The sequence below is a fragment of the Trichosurus vulpecula genome, chromosome 5 (assembly GCF_011100635.1).
Source record: "Trichosurus vulpecula isolate mTriVul1 chromosome 5, mTriVul1.pri, whole genome shotgun sequence".
Classification (NCBI taxonomy): Eukaryota; Metazoa; Chordata; class Mammalia; order Diprotodontia; family Phalangeridae; genus Trichosurus; species Trichosurus vulpecula.
Genome location: NC_050577.1, coordinates 222,456,511 through 222,476,428, shown reverse-complemented (window position 1 = coordinate 222,476,428; position 19,918 = coordinate 222,456,511). Strand labels below are relative to the sequence as shown.

Sequence of the window (19,918 nt, the reverse complement as noted above, 5' to 3'; positions counted from 1 at the left end):
AAAGTATTCAATTGTACAAATTCCCTAGGTCTATTAAGTACTTTTAGTACATTTAGTAGTAGATAACCACAGAAAATTATCTATGGTTTGAACAAGGTGAGTACCGAGCATCCCTAAACCAACTTTGTAGATTACAAAAGGAAAATGCATAGAAGTTACTTTCTAATTACTTATACCAAGCTCAGTGCCATCCCAAGTAACAAACCCTATGTCTGAGATAAGAAAATTAATTTAAAATTGTTCTGTCTCTGATGGAAGTGGGTTAAACTTTGTGAAACCAGTCATCCAATCTATGCCCTTCCTCCTCAGACAAAGAAAGGAAAAATACTTTGTCTTTTAAAAGGAAACATTCAATTCATTGCTGGTTCAGAAACCAAAAAATGGAAGAACATAGAAAGAAGACATGGGCAGGATCTGAAGAAATGCTTCCTGGCATAGTACAGTCCTGTCCTGAAAAATATGAGATCTGGAGATCAGATGAGTTAATAATTGTAAAGTACTTAGCACAGAGCCTGGCACATAGTAAGCACTATGTAAATGTTAATTATTATTAATGTGGATTATACTGAAATAATTATTATACTATATTTTGTGTTATATAATATATTATTATACATAATATATACTGTATAATAATAATAATAATAATTATTATTATTATTATGGGCCAGAGGAGCTGGAACTAATCTGGACCTCTGCCACTTAACTACCAGTATGAACTTGTCTTTGCCTCAGTTTACCCATCTTTAAATGGGGATAATTAAAGTATCTATCTCCCAGGATTGTTGTGAGGATTAAATGAGATTTAAAAATTGTAACGTGTTTAAGCATAGTGTCTGGCACATAGTAAGCACTATATTATTATTATTATTATTATTATTATTATTAATTGTTATTAACCAGAGGAATTAGACCTAATCTGGATCTCTTCCACTTAACTATTTGGGTGACTGTGGGAGAATCACTTAACCTCTGTTTGCCTCAGTTTCCTTATCTGTCAAATGAGAGGATTGGACTACAAAGAACTCTAAAGTTCCTTCTAGTAGCTAGGTGATGTGGTGAATATAGCACTGGACTTGGAGTCAGGAAGGCCTGAGTTCAAATCCTACTTTAGATACCAACTGGTTGTGTGATCTTGGACAAATCACTTAAGTTCAGTTTCCTCAAATGTAAAATAGAGATGATAATAACAACACCTACCTCCCATGGTATAGCGAGGATCCAATGAGGTAATATTTGTAAAACATTTTGCCCGGCACATAGTAGGTGCTTAATAAATGCTTGTTCCCTACCTACTAAATCCGATCTTTCTTGCTTGCTTTATTTCAGTCACATCCTACTCTTCCTGACCCTATTTGTGGGATTTTCTTTGGCAAAGATCCTGGAGTGGTTTGCCATTTCCTTCTCCAGCTTATTTTACAGATGTGTAAACTGAGGCAAACAAGATTAAGTGACTTCAGGTCATATTTGAACTCAGGTTTTTCTGACTCCAGCCCAGGGGCTCTTTCTACTGTACCACCCACCTGCCCTATCAGCTTTTACTCCGCAGTTTTACCATCTTAGAGAGTTGCCTGGGGCTTTGCAAATAAGTTAAATGCCTTGCTTAGGATCTCTTCTCCTTTCTCCTTTATGTGTCAGAGGAAGGACTTGAACCCAGTTTACTAAGCCAGGAGGCTGTGGAAACAAAGACCAAATTTAAAAATACCTGCCTTCAAAAAACCACGTGATTATTGGAGGGGGGGGGATTTAATATGTGAACACAAAGGAGAAAAATCCAAAGTATACACAGTGTATAGAAGATTAGTTCTAAAGAGAGGAGGCCACCATGAAGAGGGAATACATCTTAGAAGACATTGGGGCAGGGACAGGCACAGCAAAGCTGTGAGGGCAGGAATAGCTGGTAAGCCAACATGGCTAGAAAAGATCTTGAAACAAGATTAAGAAGTAAGGTAATTGGGAGCCAGATCATAGAGAGCTTTAAAAGCCTGCTGGAGGGTTTTATATTTTATCCTAAAAGTAATAGGGAACCATGGAAGACTTGGGTGTGGGAGCACCATGTTTAGATCTGTAATCCAGGAATAGCCATCGCCAGCTATGTGTGAAGGATGTGTTAATGACAGTGGCATGTGGTGGCTTCTAAGGAATAAGGGTGTCTTCCAAATAGCCCCAGCTTAGAGAAAGACCATGAATTCAGAGCCAGGTGCTTGGAGGTCATTTAGTCTTAACACTCTGGTCCACAGCGTTGGAATGTTTTGCTATGATGACAATGATCATAATTGCTAACATTAGTATAGTGCTTTAAAATTTATAAAGCACTATTTACATGTGTTTTCTCATTTCATGCTATCATTATCCCATTTTACAGATGAATAAACTGAGTCTTGTTTAGATCATGCTACTAATAAGTGTAAAACGCAGATCTTCTTGACTAAGACCAAGTCACTCTCTCTCTCACTTCCCCTTCCCTCCCTCCCTCCCTCCCTCTCTCTCTCTCTCTCTCTCTCTCTGTCTTTGTCTCTCTCTGTCTCTCTGTCTCTCTCTGTCTGTATCCCCCCTCTCTTCTCTCTCCCTCTCTCTCTGTCTCTCTCCCCCCCTCTCTGTCTCCCTCTCCCTCCCTCTCCCTCTCCCTCCCTCTCTCCCTCCCTCTCTCTCTCTCTCTCCCCTACCTCATGCCAGTGACTGGTTTCAGATACTATAGGCTAGGTTAGGATAGAATTTGGGCAGCTAGGTGGCACAGTTGATAGACCTCCGGGGGCCTGGAGTCAGGAAGATTCTTTGTTTGTTCAAATCCAGTCTCAGACAGTTTCTAGCTGTGGGACCCTGGACAAGTCACTTCACCCTGTTTGCCTCAGTTTCCTCATCTGTAAAGTGAGCTGGAGAAGGAAATGAAAAACCAACCTAGTATCTTTGTTAAGAAAACCCCAGATGGAGTCATGGAGAGTTGGACATGACTGACACAACTGAACAACAACAAAAAGATAGAAATTACACACAATCCCTTGAAGTCCTGTGATATTCACCCTTGCGATTTATGTCATTGCCAATTGGCCTTTATATAATATTTCAAAATTATTCACTACATGAAGACAAACAATAGTGTGTGTGCTCTCCTCCTTCTCTCACATACAGAACAAGAAATGGGGGGAAGGGGTAGGGGGGAAGGCAAGTGGAAAGAGGACAAACAACCTCACAAAGCCAGCCTGCAAATAACACACTTATCACATTCCAAGTGCTGGAAATAAGTGTTCTAGCACCTTCCATGTTATTCTCACAATATGAGGTGCCATAGCAAGTTAACAAGGTAATATCTGGGTTTCAACTATATAGTGAAGATTTTTAAAAGTTATTAAATATGAAAATTGGCTCATTTAAAAAAGATAGCTTAAACAAACCATTGCTATGCTACTATATAGATCATACATAAGGTACATTTCAGAAACTCACAAAACCTTAGTGTGCAGAGAGAATCTACAGGCCAACTAGCCAGTACCCTGCTGGATACTCCAAGTTATAATATCCCCCAACAAGAGGTCCCCCAGTCTTCTGCCTCCTGAATATCTTCAAGGACAGGGGACTTTCTATAGAGGCAGCCACTAGGGTTTAATCTTTTTCCTTGGCTAATGTTCATAAGTTAATAGGGTAAGTGGTTATTTTGTGCCTATTATACAACCAAAGATGGTTGTTGCCCTTCACTCTCAGAGGACCAAAATGACGTCACTATGAGAGAGTCAAGCTACAATGTATCTGACTGTGACTGATCAAACCAATATGATCTCCGAATGCTCTACCACAGGTCGGGCACAAATAGTCGGTGTGAACATTTGGAGTGGATTCTCTAAATTTGCTCATCTTGTGTTTCTTTTGAGCTACTTCAATTCTGTTTTGCTTGTAGAGCGCAGCACTTTGTGGTTAAAGACAGGGACTAGATTTGTGATTTCAAGGAGCTTCCAGAATAAATACTTTTTCTTTAGATGGGTGGACCTTTGAAATTTGTAGTTTTAAGAGAATTGCCTGGGAGGCTGGGTGGAGCAGTGGATAGAGCACCAGGCCTGGAGTCAGGAAGACTCATCTACCAGAGCTGAAATCTGGCCTCAGGCACTAGCTGTATGACTCTAGGCAAATCGCTTAACCTGTTTACCTCAGTTGCCTTATGTGTAAAATGAGCTGGAGAAGGAAATGGCAAACAACTCCAATATCTTTGCCAAGTAAACCCCAAATAGGGTCCCAAAGAGTCGGATATGATTGAAAATGACTGAACAATAAAGCACTGAGAAGTGATGGAGGTGACACTCTGAGGTCTAGACACTATGCATTATACTACACTGTCTTTTACCTAGAAGATAAAGATACTTAGCCAGGCTATTCTACTTTCGGAGAAGAGAAAGTTTACGTTATTGATGATTTTTGGGGTAGAAATTGAGACCGGAGCTGTAATTTCATTCGCATAGAGGACCTCTCAGATGAATTAACTCATAACACCAATGTTGCTATTTACAGTCTTAAAGAATTGCCCCAAAGTTAAGTGACTTGCCCAGAGTCACACAACTGGCATGTATCAGAAGATGGACTTCCATTCAGGTCTTCCTGGCCTCAAGACCAGCTTTCTATCATTATTTCTATCATTATGTTGACCCGTCCCTCAATGATATTAACGTTTCTCTTAGTGCTAACATCTTTGTAGAGCTACCAAATCTTTGTTGAACTGAATTCAGTTGCTGCTCTCCTCCCACTAACATCCTTCTCCCATGTTTCATCTTGAAGAAAAGGTGATCCCAGGCTCTTATATGAGCCAAATGCAAGTCCTCACAAGTCCTGCAAAGTAGGAAGATTTTGCGTATAGTCCCAGCAAGGGGCTATCTATGCATTTGCTGTCTGAGAACCAGTCTAGCAAAATTCAGAGACGCTCATAAACAGGTATTTAGCAACCAGGTGATACATATTTTCCGTCCATGGTGACTCATGAAGACCATCTACTTTACTCAAGGCACAGGAAGGCTAATGATGGGCCTTGAGTACAGAAGGTACCCCATAGATGAAATCAGTCCTAGATTCAACCCACTGACACTTTGCTGATGGTCACTGATTTATTAGGGGCTGGTAATCCAACAAACCGTGCTTGAGCCTGTCTGGATCAACTGTGTTTGTATTCTGATTCTCAAGTTCAATGTTTCATTGACCATTTGGGGTTTTCTTGGTAACAATACTGGAGAGGTTTTCCATTTCCTTCTCTAGCTCATTTTTACAAATGAGGAAACTGAAGCAAATAGCGTTAAGTGACTTTCTTAGGGTCACCCAGCTAGTAAGTATCTGAGGCTGGATTTGAACTCACAAAGAGTCTTCCTAACTCCAGGCTTGGTGCTCTATCCACTGCACCGACTAGCTACAGCCCCTTTTTGTTGGTATACTAAAGTTAGGGCTTGTTCAAATATGATGAAGGGGGTAGTACTTTGTTACCTTACTATCCTGTTTTTGTCTATGGTGTCTGAAAAGTATGGTGGTAATGCAGATTGAGTGGTGGACCTAAAGTCAGGAAGTCTTGGTTTCAAATTCCACCTTTGACACTTACCAGCTATGTAGCCATGTGGCAAGTCACTGGAGCCTCTCCAAGCGTGGTTCCTTTATCTGTAATGTGGGGATTTTTAGTAATGCGAGTGTTACTTGCCTTATTGGGTCGGGAGAATTAAATGAGATAAGGCATGCAACCCTTATAAACTTAAGGCTGTAAATGTCAGCACTATATAAATATCATTTATTTCTAATTAACATTCTGTGCCTGGAAGCTGGGTACCATTGTGGTTAGAGAGCCGGACCTGGAGTCAGGAAGAACTGAGCTGAAATGCAGCCTCAGACACTTACTAGCTCTGTGACCCTGGGCAAGTCACTTAAACACCATTTGCCTCAGTCTTCTCAAGTATAAAGTGGATATAAGTACATCATATACCTCCCAAGGGTGTTATGAGGATCAAATGAGATAATATTTGTAAAGCATTTAATACAGTGTCTGACATATGGTAGGTGCTATATAAATGCTCATCTCTTCTCTCTCCCCACTTTCAGAGCCATTTCATCAATGATACCACTTCTTCCTATATAAAATCATCCTGTGTATATGGTTGGGAATTCTGATTTCAGTGTAGGGAACTCCAGGTAGATACAGACTGCAGGTCTGTTAACTTACATCCTTGGAGTATTGGTCAAGACTCTCCTGGGTTAGAGGACTTTCCAATGGCTTGGAGGAGGGTCTTAGAACTCTAGTCTTTTTAAAATACTATACCATGCTCCTTCTCTATAACAGTCTTTACTCTTACACGTGCCACAAAATTTCCTTTCCTCAAGTAGGAATTCTGATCTCTCAGAAGTACAGTGAAAAGAATGTTGGATCTGGAGTTAGAGGTTGTTGCTGTTCTGTCATTTCAGTCATGTCTGACTCTTCGTGACCCCATTTAGGATTTGGCAAAGATGCTAAAGTGGTTTTGCCATTTCTTTCTCCAGCTAATTTTTACAGATGAAGAAACTGAGGAAAATGGGATTAAGTGACTTGCCCAGGATCACAGAGCTAGTAAGTATCTGAGGCCCAGTTCAAATCCCAGCCCTCTTCCTTGCATTTTACTTTCATTTATTCATCCATCCACCCACTAATTAATTAATTAACTTATCTATCTATTTGTGATCCTTTACAAATGAAATATTTACTTCAAAAGGTATAATCATAAATGTACATATTTATTCCACAATGTGTGGGAAGCATAATCTCACTTCCCCTTTGCACCACCTCATAGTTTGGGCAGGGGAAAGGAGTTAGATTCATGGCTTATCTCAGTTCCTTTTAAACAGTGGTGTCAAACCCAAATAGAAATGAGGGGAGGATAGGGGTATAGAGGGGCACTAAATCATACAGAAGGATTCCTATAGTCTGAACATTGACTTAATTTTCAACTGTAATATTATCTATATTTTATTATATCCTTATTTATTTTGTTAAGTATTTCCCAATTACATTTGATTTGGTTCAATCATTGCTTAGTAGTGTTGCTGGTCACAAGTGGCCAGCCCAACAAGTTTGACACCTCTGCTTATAGAGCACAGTCCTCTGGGATTTAAAAAAAAATTAATTAAAATTAAGTTTTTGGTTACATTTTAAGTTCTGAACTCTCTCTCTTCCTCCCCACCCTGCACTGGCGAAGGCTATCATTTGATATACAAACACATAGATAGATAGATAGATAGATAGATAGATAGATAGATGGATGGATAGATAGATAGATAGATACATACATACATAGATATATAGATAGATACATAGATATATAGATAGACAGATATAGATAGATCAATAGATATATATCAATATGTACATATAATATATCTATATCTATATCTATATCTATATCTATATCTATATATCTATATCTATCTATATATCTATATCTATATCTATCTATCTATCTATCTATATATCTATCTATATATATATATAAAGAGAGAGAGAGAGATGTAAAACTACTATACATACTTCTATTTATCCGTTCTTCCTTCACAGGTACTTTGTAGTTTGAATATTTACAATACTCAGAATAGCTTAGTCCTTCACAGTTATTCTTTTAACAATATTGCTGTTACAACATTCTCTTGGTTCTGCTCATTTAATTCTTCATTATTTCATGCAAGTTTTTCCATGTTTTTTCCTAAAATCAACCTACTCATTTCTTATAGCACAGTAGTATTCCATCACAATCATATACCACAATTTGTTCAGCCATTCCCTATTTGATTGGGCATCCCCTTAATTTCTAGTTCTTTGCCACCACAAAGAGAGCTGATATTAATATTTGAGAATATATAAATTCTTTTCCTTTTTCCCTGATCACCTTGAGAATCAGACCTAATAGTGGTATTGCTGGGTCGAAGGGAATACACAGTTTATAACTCTTTGGGCATAATTCCAGATTGTTCTCCAATATGGTTGGATCAGTTCATAGTTCCACCAACAGTGAATTAGTTTCCCAGGTTTTTCAAATCCCCTCCAACATTCGTCATTTTCCCCTTTTATCATTTTAGCCAATCTGATAAGTGTGAGATGATATCTCAACATTGTTTTACTTTGCATTTCTTTAATCAATAATGATTTAGAGCATTTTTCATACGATAATATATAGCTTTCATTTCTTCATCCAAAAACTGCCTGTCCATTTCCTTTGACCATTTCACAATTGGGGAATGACCCATATTCCTATAAATTTGACAAAGTTCTCTCTATAGTTGAGATATGAGACCTTTATCTGAGAGTCCTCCAATATTAAAAGAAAAACCAACTCTTTGACATGGAAATATTTTTTAACTTGTTTGGGCCCCAGTTTCTGCATGTTTAAAATGATAGGGTTGCATTAGCTGACTTGAGGTCCATTCTAGCTCTATACCTGGGATCCCCACCCCCACACTCCCTGGAACTGAAAAATTCTCTCACAAGCGATTCCCTCAAACCCATATAAACAACTGAGCTTTCAAAGGTACCAAGACCCTGCAAGACCTTATTTTATTGGCAGGAAAAAAAAGACCTTGACTGTCTTCAAATGCCAAACCCCATCCTTCCTGAGCGATCTTAGAGACCAATGAAGTTTGCTTATTTTCTGTTTCTCTGCAGGTATTTTGTACAAAACCTCAAGTTTCACATGATTGCATATTTTAGTTTAGAATGTTTCTTTTAAGTCTTGTTAAGTGTGTCTGTGTAATTTACTTCCTGTTGCGGGGTGGTGGTGAGGGTTAGGGGAGTTCCAGCAAGTACATTGGTGACAGACTATTTACAAATCCCAAAGCAGGTCAAACAACAAGCAACATCTTGACACTGGTTTTCAAGTCTACCAGAAATCATCTACACCTAAACTGAAGAAATTGAGTTCAGAACAAAAAATAAACAAAAAGAAACCCAAACAAACCAGCTAAAATGTTTCAAAGGATTATTTAGAAGCTTCTAAAGTAGCTATTCTCCAATTTAACATATCTCATTATTGGGAATAAGAGGAAGACTCTGAAATTTAGATGACAGTTAAATATCATCTTCATCTTCATCATCATCACCATCAAATAACATTTATATAGTGCCAGCTATATGTCGGGCAGTGTGCTAAGGACTTTACAAATATTATTTCATTTAATCCCCACAACAGCCCAAAATAAGGGCTACAACTATTATTATCCACACTACACAGATGAAAAAACTGAGATGAAGTGTCTTGAGTCCAGGAACACACAGCTAGGAAGTCTCTAAGGCTGGATTTGTAAGCAGGTCTGCCTGACTCTTATGGTTCTATCCGCTGCACCCCACCTAACTACCTCTACTTAATGGGTAATTCTTCACATTATAGCCAGGATTCAGAACAGTGTTATTTCACTATTCCACCCCCAGTAACATCCTTTAGGACAGGGGCTCTTAATGTTTTTGTTTGTGTTATATGGACACTTTAGTAGTCTGGTGAAGACTTTGGACCTTCTTCTCTGAATGTTTTAAAATGCATAAAATAAAAATGCATGGGAATATGAAGGAAACTAATTATATTGGAATAATGTCATCCAAAAACAGCCACTACAAGTTCACTGTCTTCAGCCTAAGAAATCCTGCTCTAGGACTAGGGGACAGTATTGTACAATAGAAAGCCCTGGCTCTTCTGTAAAAACTTTATGTCTCTGGGCCTCAGTTTCCTCGTTTGGAACCATGACAGGGTTAGACTAAATCCCCAAGGTCCTTTTCTCTCTTTTTCTATGGTCTCATAACTTTTAATTACCCCTTCCAGCTTTAAATCTATAATTTACTCCCCCCCCCCCCAATCTCTCTCGCTCTGCTTTTTTTTTTTTTTTTTTGGACAGAAGCTAAAAAATGAAGAAAAATGAACAGGAAAGTGAACAGAAAAGAGGCCAACTGGAACTCTGAAATTAAAATAAAGCATCTCTGAAATGTGGGTGTAAGTCAACGGGATAATGTGACTTCACGAAAACTTGATATATAGGCAATTTTCCAGACATTTATCTAAACTGACAGATAAAGTATATTTATATGATCACAAATCATTTTTTAAAAAAATCAATTAAAAACCCATCAGAATCTTTTGCTAAGCTGTCAATCTATGGGGAAATAAGGTAGTTTGAGATTTTTTCTTTCTTCCTTTCTTTAACTTTGTAGAAAAAAAAATCCCCTCTCAGTTTCTCCTGTAAAAATAACCTCAAGTATTTACTTCCTTCCATATCATATACACTTTTACCACAGAACTTAGTCTAATATGTCAAGAGGAGATGCAAGAAAAAGCCCAAATGTCAGCCATCTGTAGACCAGAACTGACAGGCTTGGGAGGGGAGATGAAAACCTCTCATTTTGTATAACTAAAAATGGTCCTTGTATACACCAGAGAGCTGGCTCCATACCACCCAATCAGGAATTCTATAAATATGTAGCCCAGTCACATAAACAGTTTCTTTTCCATTTCTAGATTGCAGTTTATCTTAACAGAGCTGAATCAATTTAGCTTGGGAGAGAAGAGTAGGGGAGAAACAGAAGAGACTGGTTTAAAAGCAACCCCAGAGATAGAGGGGCCTGAACTTTTCAAAGAGTCTGGAACAGGGCCATGTGGTGGATTTCACTTGAGCATAAGCAACAGGGTAACAACACTCTCTCTTTCTCTTCCCCAGAAAAGATAAACAAGGAGTTTTCTCCAGTGTTAGACTTTTCTGTTGGTTTACAGTTGGGTCAATTACAACGGATATTAACAAGGTCAAATAGACATAGACTTAGGCTGTACTGTTGTGTCAGTTACAATGGATACTAACAAGGTAAAATAGATCAAATCCAACTGTGCTAGTGGGTCAATTAAATGGATACTAACAAGGTCAAATAGATCAAGTTCAGCTGTGCTGTTGGGTCAGTTACAATGAACACTAACATGGTCAAATAGACCAAGTTAGGTTGAACCATTGCATCGATTACAGTGGATAATAACAAGGCAAAATAGACCAAGTTGGGCTTAACTATAGTGTCAGTTCGAGTTAGGGTGTACTATTGGGTTAGTTACAGCAGATACTAGCAAGGCAAAATAGACCAAATTAGGCCGAACTGTTGGGTTGGTTACAGTAGATACTAAGTAAACCAAGCTAGGCTGTACTGTTGAGTTAGTTGAGTTAGTTACAGCAGATACTAACAAGTTAAAATAGACCAAGTTAGGCTGAACTATGGTGTTACTTACAATGTATACTAACAAGGTAAAATAGGTCAAGTTAGGTGGAACTGTTAGATCTTTCTGGTGTTTTCCAGTTGGCTCAATTACAATAGATATTAATAAGGTAAAATAGACTGAGGTAGGTTGAAAGAGCAGTCCCTCTCTACCCTGCTCAGTGGTTAATCCAAATGCAAGGAAAGTGCGTCATGAAGAAGCAGTGTTGGGGAAGGGAAAGGGAATATTGGTTATAGGCAGCGTTTGGCTGGTAATGTTTAACAACCAGCACTCAAAAAAATATGCAAGATGCATTTACAAATTTAACCTGAATTAATATTTTCTTTATCACTTTCTTAAGTCTCTAGACAATCAGCAAAGCAATGAATCAAGCCCTGATTGGTAGCATTTGCTGATGTGGAGTGTAAATGCTTATACAGAAAATTTAACAATGAACTCTAAGCAGGTTCCAGCATGCTCCTGGATAGCCACCTCTAGGTTCTGATGGTTGCAAAACAGAAAAGTAACTCACAGAAAGCCTCTCTAGTCCATTGTAGATGCATTACTTGAATTTATTGACTTCATTTTAGAGGGATGGTCCTTATAAACTCACACACACATATGCACAACTTAAAAAAACAACACAATGGTTCTTGTTACCCATTCTCCATTCCCATCCCCATGCTTTATGAGGGTTGTTTGTTGTTCTCTTGCTCATTACTGTTTTTTTTAATAGGAGCCAATCAGCTTGCCTTCCCAGTTGCTTAATCACCTCCTTTTCAGTCTTGCCCTTGATCAGATTCTCCTCTGATCTCTAAGCACCTAATGAGTACACTGGTCTGCTCTGGTTCACTGAAGGTATCATGATGGCATGTATGTGCCATTCTAGCTTGGCATTCTATGCCTAGTTCCATAAGGAAAAATCAGTTTGAGAGAGGTGTGGGTGACTTTTGGGGGGTGCCTTTTGTTTTTTTCACAGGGTAATAATACGGGACTTACTTTAAGGCATTAATTCTTAGATTGGTTTAGGTCCCAGCTTGCTCAGCAAAAGCAGATGCCCTGCCCAACAGATGAGTCTCTAAGATGATCACCTGATGGGCTAATGAGAGAGAAATAAGGGGTTTTCATCTCCCCTGCAAGGCCTGTCAGATCTGACCTACAGATGGCTGACATTTTTGATTTCTCTTGTTTCTCTTGTTCTTCCTATTTCTGTTTCCTAGCTCAAAAGACAACCTGCCCAAGATGACTGTGGACAATAGGACTGCTTTGGGTGAGTATTCAGTAAAGGACACACACACACAAAATCTAATAGATGAGGAGTGGAGGTGAGAAATGACCATCATATTACCAAATTCATGAAAGATCAACCTTTTGGACCATCCAGAATGTCCTGGTCAAAGAGAAGGATTCTGAGAATTACATTTTGAGAATAACTTTTAAAGTGATACTTTCTGGCCACTCTCAGACCATGTTACCATAATTGTATACATCTTCCCCCCTCCTTGGAGCTCTTCTTTATATGTTGTCTTGTTCCATAGACTATAAGATTCTTAACCACAGAAACCATCCTGCTTTTTTGTATTTGTAACTTCAGCTCTTAGTGCATTGCCTGACAAATAGTAGGCATTTAATAAATACTTTATCATCTATTCATGCACACATAAAAATTGCTGCCCGTATTTAAGAACATTGATATTTTATTTTAATATTATTTCATTTACATTATTCTAACTTGATGCTGCCTTCCCAAAGCCTTCTTTTTTAAACTAAAAAGATTTAATGAACAAAATCTGTTTTCACTCACACTTTCCCCATTGTAGGGGGAAAAAGAAAAATAAGGCTTTTGTAAGAAATATGCATAGTCGCTTTTCTAGCCCAAGCTCTGTCTAGAGCAGCACCTGCCGCCGCCAAGATGTTCGATGCCCAAGAAGAATCGAATTGCCGTCTTTGAATTCCTTTTTAAGGAGGGAGTAATGGTAGCCAAGAAGGATGTCCACATGCTAAAGCACCCTGAGCTGGCAGACAAGAATGTGCCCAATCTCCATGTCATGTAGGCCATGCAGTCTCTAAAGTCTTGTGGCTATGTTAAGGAGCAGTTCACATGGAGGCATTTCCACTGGTACCTCACCAATGAGGGCATTCAGTACCTCCAGGATTACCTTCACCTGCCCCCTGAGATTGTGCCTGCCACACTCCGAAGAAGTCATCCTGAGATAGGAAGGCCAAGGCCTAAAGGTCTGGAGGGCAAGCGACCTGCCCGGCTTACTTGGGGTGAAGCTGACAGAGACACATACAGACAAAGCGCTGCGCCCCCTGATGCTGACAAGAAGGCTGAAGGTGGGGCTGGGTCAGCAACAGAGTTCCAATTTAGAGGTGGATTTGGTCGTGGACGTGGTCAACCTCCCCAGTAAAAACTGTAGAGATATGTTTCATGTTGAATAAAATTTGGGAAAAAAAAATGCATGGTCAAACAAAACCAACTTGTGCATTGGCCATATCCAAAATTTTATATATTTATATATCTGTTTATTTATACTTATAAATATGTATTATAATTATTTATTTATATGTGTAACATGTGTATTAATATATTATATTACTAATATAATAGGACTCTAATATAATATTATCATGATGATATTAATATAATGCATAATGTGCACATATGATATATTGTATATATGATATATATTCAAATTTCATTCTGAATGCTAGATTCATCAACTTCTTGTCAGGAAGTAGGTTGCCTACTTAAGCATTGATCCTCTGGAGTCATGGGTGCTCGTTTCATTGGTTAGAATTCTTAAGTCTTTTGAAATTGAAAAACTTTGTTTTGTTACAAAGAAGTAAAATTAAGTAAAACAAATGGACACATTGAACAGATCTGATAGCAAATGCTTCATCTCTCATCCATATTTTACCACCTCCCTCCTGAAAGGAGGGGAGGTATGTTTTATGATTATTATTCTTATCCTCTATTTTTTATTAAATTTTATTTATTTATTTTTATAAACTAATATATATCATCTGTTTAACCATACATGCTGGACTTGGCATCAGAGGAAAGGGATTCAAATCCCAAGGCTGTTACTTAATGCCTTTGGGACCTTGAGTAAATAACATCACCTCTGGCCCCCAGTTCCTTCTTTATAAAGAGGGGGGTTGGGAGTAGGTAGCCTCTGAAGTGTCTTACAGTTCTAAATCTGTGGTTCTCTGTTATTTTGTGATTGCAGGGCCTCAAAGGTTTCTTCCAGCTCTAAATTGATGACCCAAACAATGAAATAATCTAAAAGGGATGGAAAAAAAAATCTCTATTTTTACCCATAATGGAAATTCAAGCAACTGTCATTTCATGTTGAATGGTCCATCACTTGAGTAAGCTACACAAATTTTTTTTCCATAGAAACACATAGACTATATCATAGGATCATGGTACCTTATCATAGGATCATAGCTCATATTGTCTCATTTTATAAAGTGAGAAAACTAAGTTCCAGAGAGTTTAAATGACTTTTGCAAAACCCTCTTTGAATGTTTGCTTCCAAAGCAATTGGTTTCTCCACTGTACAATTAGAAACACTAACATAGAATTGCTATGTCACAACACTAGTTTCACATTTTCAAAATTTCACCCAATCTTCCCTTATCAGGCCCATCAATTTTCCAATTTTATTTCAGAGCAAAATTGTGTCTATTCAAGTCCCATTTTTTGACAACGTAAATGACAACATACATACACAACCTTGATGCCAATGGTCTGTAGCAAAGCTTAACAAGAAAACTGTATATTATTTCTTGGGAGACCATCTGCAGAAGATGAAAATATATTTTTCCAATACCTAGATACACAGTACCGTTGATAATACTAAAAGCTTCCTCCAGAGACAGGAAGTTTTGCACTTTGGTAAGTATTACAAACTGCATTGAGAGCAAGGTGGAGGGAAGTGTTGAGATATAGTCTCATGGTGGGGGAGGGGAGGTAGTGGAAGGGGAGACAACCCAGGAAACTGGTTCAAGGCCATTGCTCAGGAATAGTGGTGGGGAAACAAACAGAGTGTAGGTGGGAGAGGAGGTTATTCTAGTTCTATTTCTATAATGTGGGGAAAGTACTTTATTATTTATTAATATTATTTGAACTTAGCTTTATGTGACTAGAAAATGTCTGTCTCAAAAGTGTAGTTCATGCTGATCTCAGAGACCCTTCAGGTAAGCTGAACTGCTTGTTTTGAGTTCACCTAGGACTTGTGTCCACCCAAAAAGCTTGTATTTTGGGTTCCCTGATAGTATGTTTTGGCTTTGTCAAAATTTTATCGAGTGTTTATATTTAACTGCTATCTTAAGCATCTTTACCTGAAAACTGCCCTTTTCTAGAAATTGCCCATGTGCTAGCCTCCTAGCTGCTTATTCTTAGACCTTTATCTGAACTCTATATAATGTAAACCTTACAGAAACTAGAGGAGGGAGCTGCATATTTTTCCTGTTCTTTCCTCCACCGAACTGACAACTGTTTTTCTAAAATCTTTTTGCGTTTCAGTATTTGTTCTTGACTGACAATAGTCAGTCTGTTAGTCAATTCGCATTTAATAAGCACCTTCTATGTTCCAGGATATGTGGACAAACTTGGTAGGTAGACAGTACAGCTCATATGATTCCTATTTTTCTTGAGCTTATGAAAACCAAATGATTTGCCCAATCAGTCAACAAGCATTTATTGAGTGTCTACAATGTGCCAGGCACTGTGCTAAGGGCTGGGGATACAAAAAAAGGGGAAAACAAAGTCTTTGTTTTCAAGGAGCTCACAGTCCAATGGAAGAGACAACATGCAAACAACTATGCATTTATGAATAAGATACCAACAGGATAAATTGAAGATAATTATCAGAAGGAAGACGGGGAGACAACATGCAAACAACTATGATAAGATACCAACAGGATAAATTGAAGATAATTATCACAAGGAAGGCACTAGAATTAAGGATATGGGGAAAAGTTTCATACAGAAAGAAAGATTTATAAAAATTCTTTTATGACAAAGTTATTTATACAACCTGAGAATTGAAGGAAACCAGGAAATCCAGGAGAGGGAGATGAAGAGGGGCAAGAGTTCCAGGCATGGGAAGGACAGGCTGTAAAAATGCCCAAAATATAGAGATGGAGTATCTTGTGAGAGGAAAATGACTATCCACTGAATCACTCTGCAAGTGTTTTCAACACTCTCTAAATTTGGTGCCCCTCTCAGGTTAGCCCCTTGGGAAAAAAGTCCTTCTGGCCTCGCCCTAATTATGGCTCTGATTGGGACATAGCAATCCTCAGTAAATGTCAATCAGTTATGCCTTTCACAAATAGAAAGTAACAGAACTGAAAATATGACAGTTTTAAAAGTATTTTATCAATGAATTTCTTTTTAAAAAATAATGCTGTCAACAACATAGTGCTCAAAATATGTTATGTGAACATTTCTTCCTTCATCACTTGTTTTTTGGTTTTTGTTTTTTGCCCAAATATCAAAAGTCTTTCAGGTTTTTCAGAACAACATAGAATTCTTGGAGATTCTTCATAGACCCCACTTTGGGGATACAGCATGGTAGAGTGAAAAGTGGGATGGATTAGGGCCCAAAGGACCTGGTTTCAGATCCTACCTCTGACACTACCTGTGTGACCTTGGGCAAATCCCTAAACCTCTCTATGCTACATTTTATTTGTTTGGTTGTTGTCCTTCAATCTCAAAGAGGACCAAAATGATATCACTATGTCAGACTCAAGTTACAGTGTGTCTGACTGTGGCTGATCAGGCCAATATGAGATTGGAATGTTCTACCACAGGTCAGGCACAAATAGTCTGTGTGAACATTTGGGGTGGATTCTCTAAATTTACATATCTTGTGTTTCTTTTGAGCTACTTCAATTATTTTATTTATTTGTAAAATGAAGGGATTGGACCAGATGGTTTCTAAGGTCTCTTCAAATTCTTAATCTCTATAGTAGCAATCTTTTTCATTTTCTAGTAATTTTCCTCTTGGCAAATTTTGACCCATCTTGACCAATAAATTCAGTTATATCAGCACTTTCTTCTTGTCTTTTGTTTGGTGGCCCTTGTTGTGAATATAATCTGTATTCAATCAATTTAGTATGCTGGGAATGGAGATCACATTTCAACCTGACTGAACCTCAGACTCCTTACCAGGAACATGGGGAAAATAATATTTGTGTTGCCTCCTACAAAACCAGGATTTGGTTCCCCAGGGGCCTTATTTTCCTCTTCTGAGAAGCGGTGGTATTGGACCAAATGGCCACTGAGGACCAATCTAGGTCTAGACCAGGTTGCCTATGATGTCTTAAAGAACACTGGAGAGGGATGAGGTGACCTGTTGTAAAAGTCATGGTCACCAAGGCACCAACACATTTTGATGGGATGGAAGGACCAAGATCTTAGTGGAACTGGGTATTCAAGTCTGAGGATGGATTTTGCAATGAATAAATTAATCAGTCATCAAATATTGACTAAATCTTTTCAATGGGCTGAGTCCTGGGGATACAAAGAAAAAGCAGAAACAGTCCCTATCTTCAATGATCATTCCCACCCCTTCCCATTTCCTCTCCTTAGTCTGAAGACCATTTGTGACTAAAGCTAATGTTATATCTATCCCCTCTGGCCACTGTCATCGCTTTGTTTTGTTTCTCTGCACATGCGTATATAAAAGATTATAAGATCATCACTCTAGGGCTAGAAGGGATCTCAGGGACCACCTAATTTAACCCCCTCATTTTAAAGATGAAGAAACCTGAGTCCAAATGAAGTCTTGTCCAAGGTCACACTTAAAATGGCAGCTTTGTTGGAAGGAGCTGGGGAGGCTGTGGAGTCCAAACCCTTCCTTTTCAATGAGGAAACTCTCAAGTGTCTTGAGAAGTAAAGGAGAGAAGTAACTTGTCCAAGAGATCCTTAAAGAGGTGAGATCCAATCCCAACTGCTCAAACTCCAGAGCCAGTGCTTACACTAAAATAGAAACTCGTTGAGGGCAGGAACTGCTCCATTTTTGTCTCTGCATCCACAATGACTAGTATTTAATTAATGATTGATGATTAATCCATGACTGCTGAATCAATGATTATTGACTATTGCCCCCTGTCTCCAAGTGTTTCATTTAAGGTCTTAAGTCTCCCCCTGGGATAAGTTATACTTGCCCTGACAAAGGTCTATTGTGTTGCATATTACTGGCTCTAGGTAAAAACAATAGTCCCTGGAGAAACTGGGACAGAGACCTATGCCTTGTTTGGCTGGTGGAACCAGTCTCCTTAGTTTGTGTGCTCCATATGTGCCTCTCTCTTCTGTCCTGCTTGAAATAAACTGCTAGAATATTTCTTCAAGCAGCCGGCAGAAAAATGAGTCTGATGCTATGGGGGAAAGCTAGGTCTGTGAAGTTACGTTTCATGATAATGATGAAATGCAGATTTCCCATTAACAGGCAAAATCCTTCATTTCCAAAGTTTGAATAGGACAGTTTTTAGACAAAATTACATCCAGTTAAATATAGGTTGCTGAAAAATTCCAACTCTAAGAATACTTTTTGGCTTCTAGCCCAGATCATTTTAATTTGATGGTGAATTTGGATAATTTTAAACTCATGCTAAGCTCTTGTGTTTCCGTATTTTGTTTTTTAGAGACAAATACATGTTTATAGCTCTGTTGACCTCGTTAATAACATTTTCCTTCTTTAAATCATTTTATTTGGGAGGCTTTGTTGCATAATAATAATGAAAAAGTAGAACTTGCATTTGGAAAGGCTGAATTTTCATCTTGGATTTGCCCAAATAGCAGTGTGATCTTGGGCAAGTAGTCTGACTTCTCAGGCCTTCAGTGTCCTTATTAGTAAAATGAGATTGTTGGACAAGATGGTCCCTAGGGTCCTTTCAGCTCTAGTTTTCAGTGAGTCTATGAATTTGTAAAGTAGGGTAATAAAACCTGACTAGTCTATCTCACAGGGTTGTTGGGAAGCTGAAATGAGATAATTATTCAATCAAAAAGCATTTATTAAGTGTGGACTATGTGTCAGGTATGATGCTAGGTACCAGGGATGGAGAAACTAAATGAATGGGAAAGCATGTTGAGAACTGTACAGAGGTGTCAAATATGCATGCTCCCAGTCTATCAGGACCATAGGGCCCATAACACCTTTCCCTGACCCAGATTAAAATATAGTTTCTATCTGATCTATCTGATATATGTATACATATAATATATATTAAAATTATATAAATATGTAGTTTTCTAAGTCAATATTCGGCCCATAGGGATTTATGCACCATTTTGTGGCCCCCGTTTCTTTTGAGTCTGATGTTACTCTGTAGATTCCCGTGCAAATGTAAACAATATCATCAGAATCATGCTGCCAGCACCCTAGGTTTAGGTCTAAAAGGGATCTCAGAGGCCATCTAGTCTAATCTTTTCCTTTAAAAACTAAAAAAAAAACAACTTTTTTTCGGGGAAAAAAAATTCACATTCTTCCCCCCCCCCACTCCCCACCCCCAATGAAAAAGAAAGACAAAACCCAGGTAACAAATATAGTAAAAACACATTGATTGGCCATGTCCATTCTGAACCCTGAGGCCATTACCTTCTTCTGTCAGGAGGCAAGAAGTATGTTTAATCATGACGCCTTTGGAAGTTTGGTTGGTCATTTCATTGACTGGAGTTGCTTGTCTACAATGTTGTTGTGATGGATGGA

At 38.4% G+C, this 19,918-nt stretch overlaps 1 pseudogene; it reads left to right on the top strand.

Annotated features, from left to right (window-relative positions):
* Positions 1-13,114: 13,114 nt before the first annotated feature.
* Positions 13,115-13,606, top strand: LOC118849621 (annotated as a pseudogene).
* Positions 13,607-19,918: the final 6,312 nt, after the last annotated feature.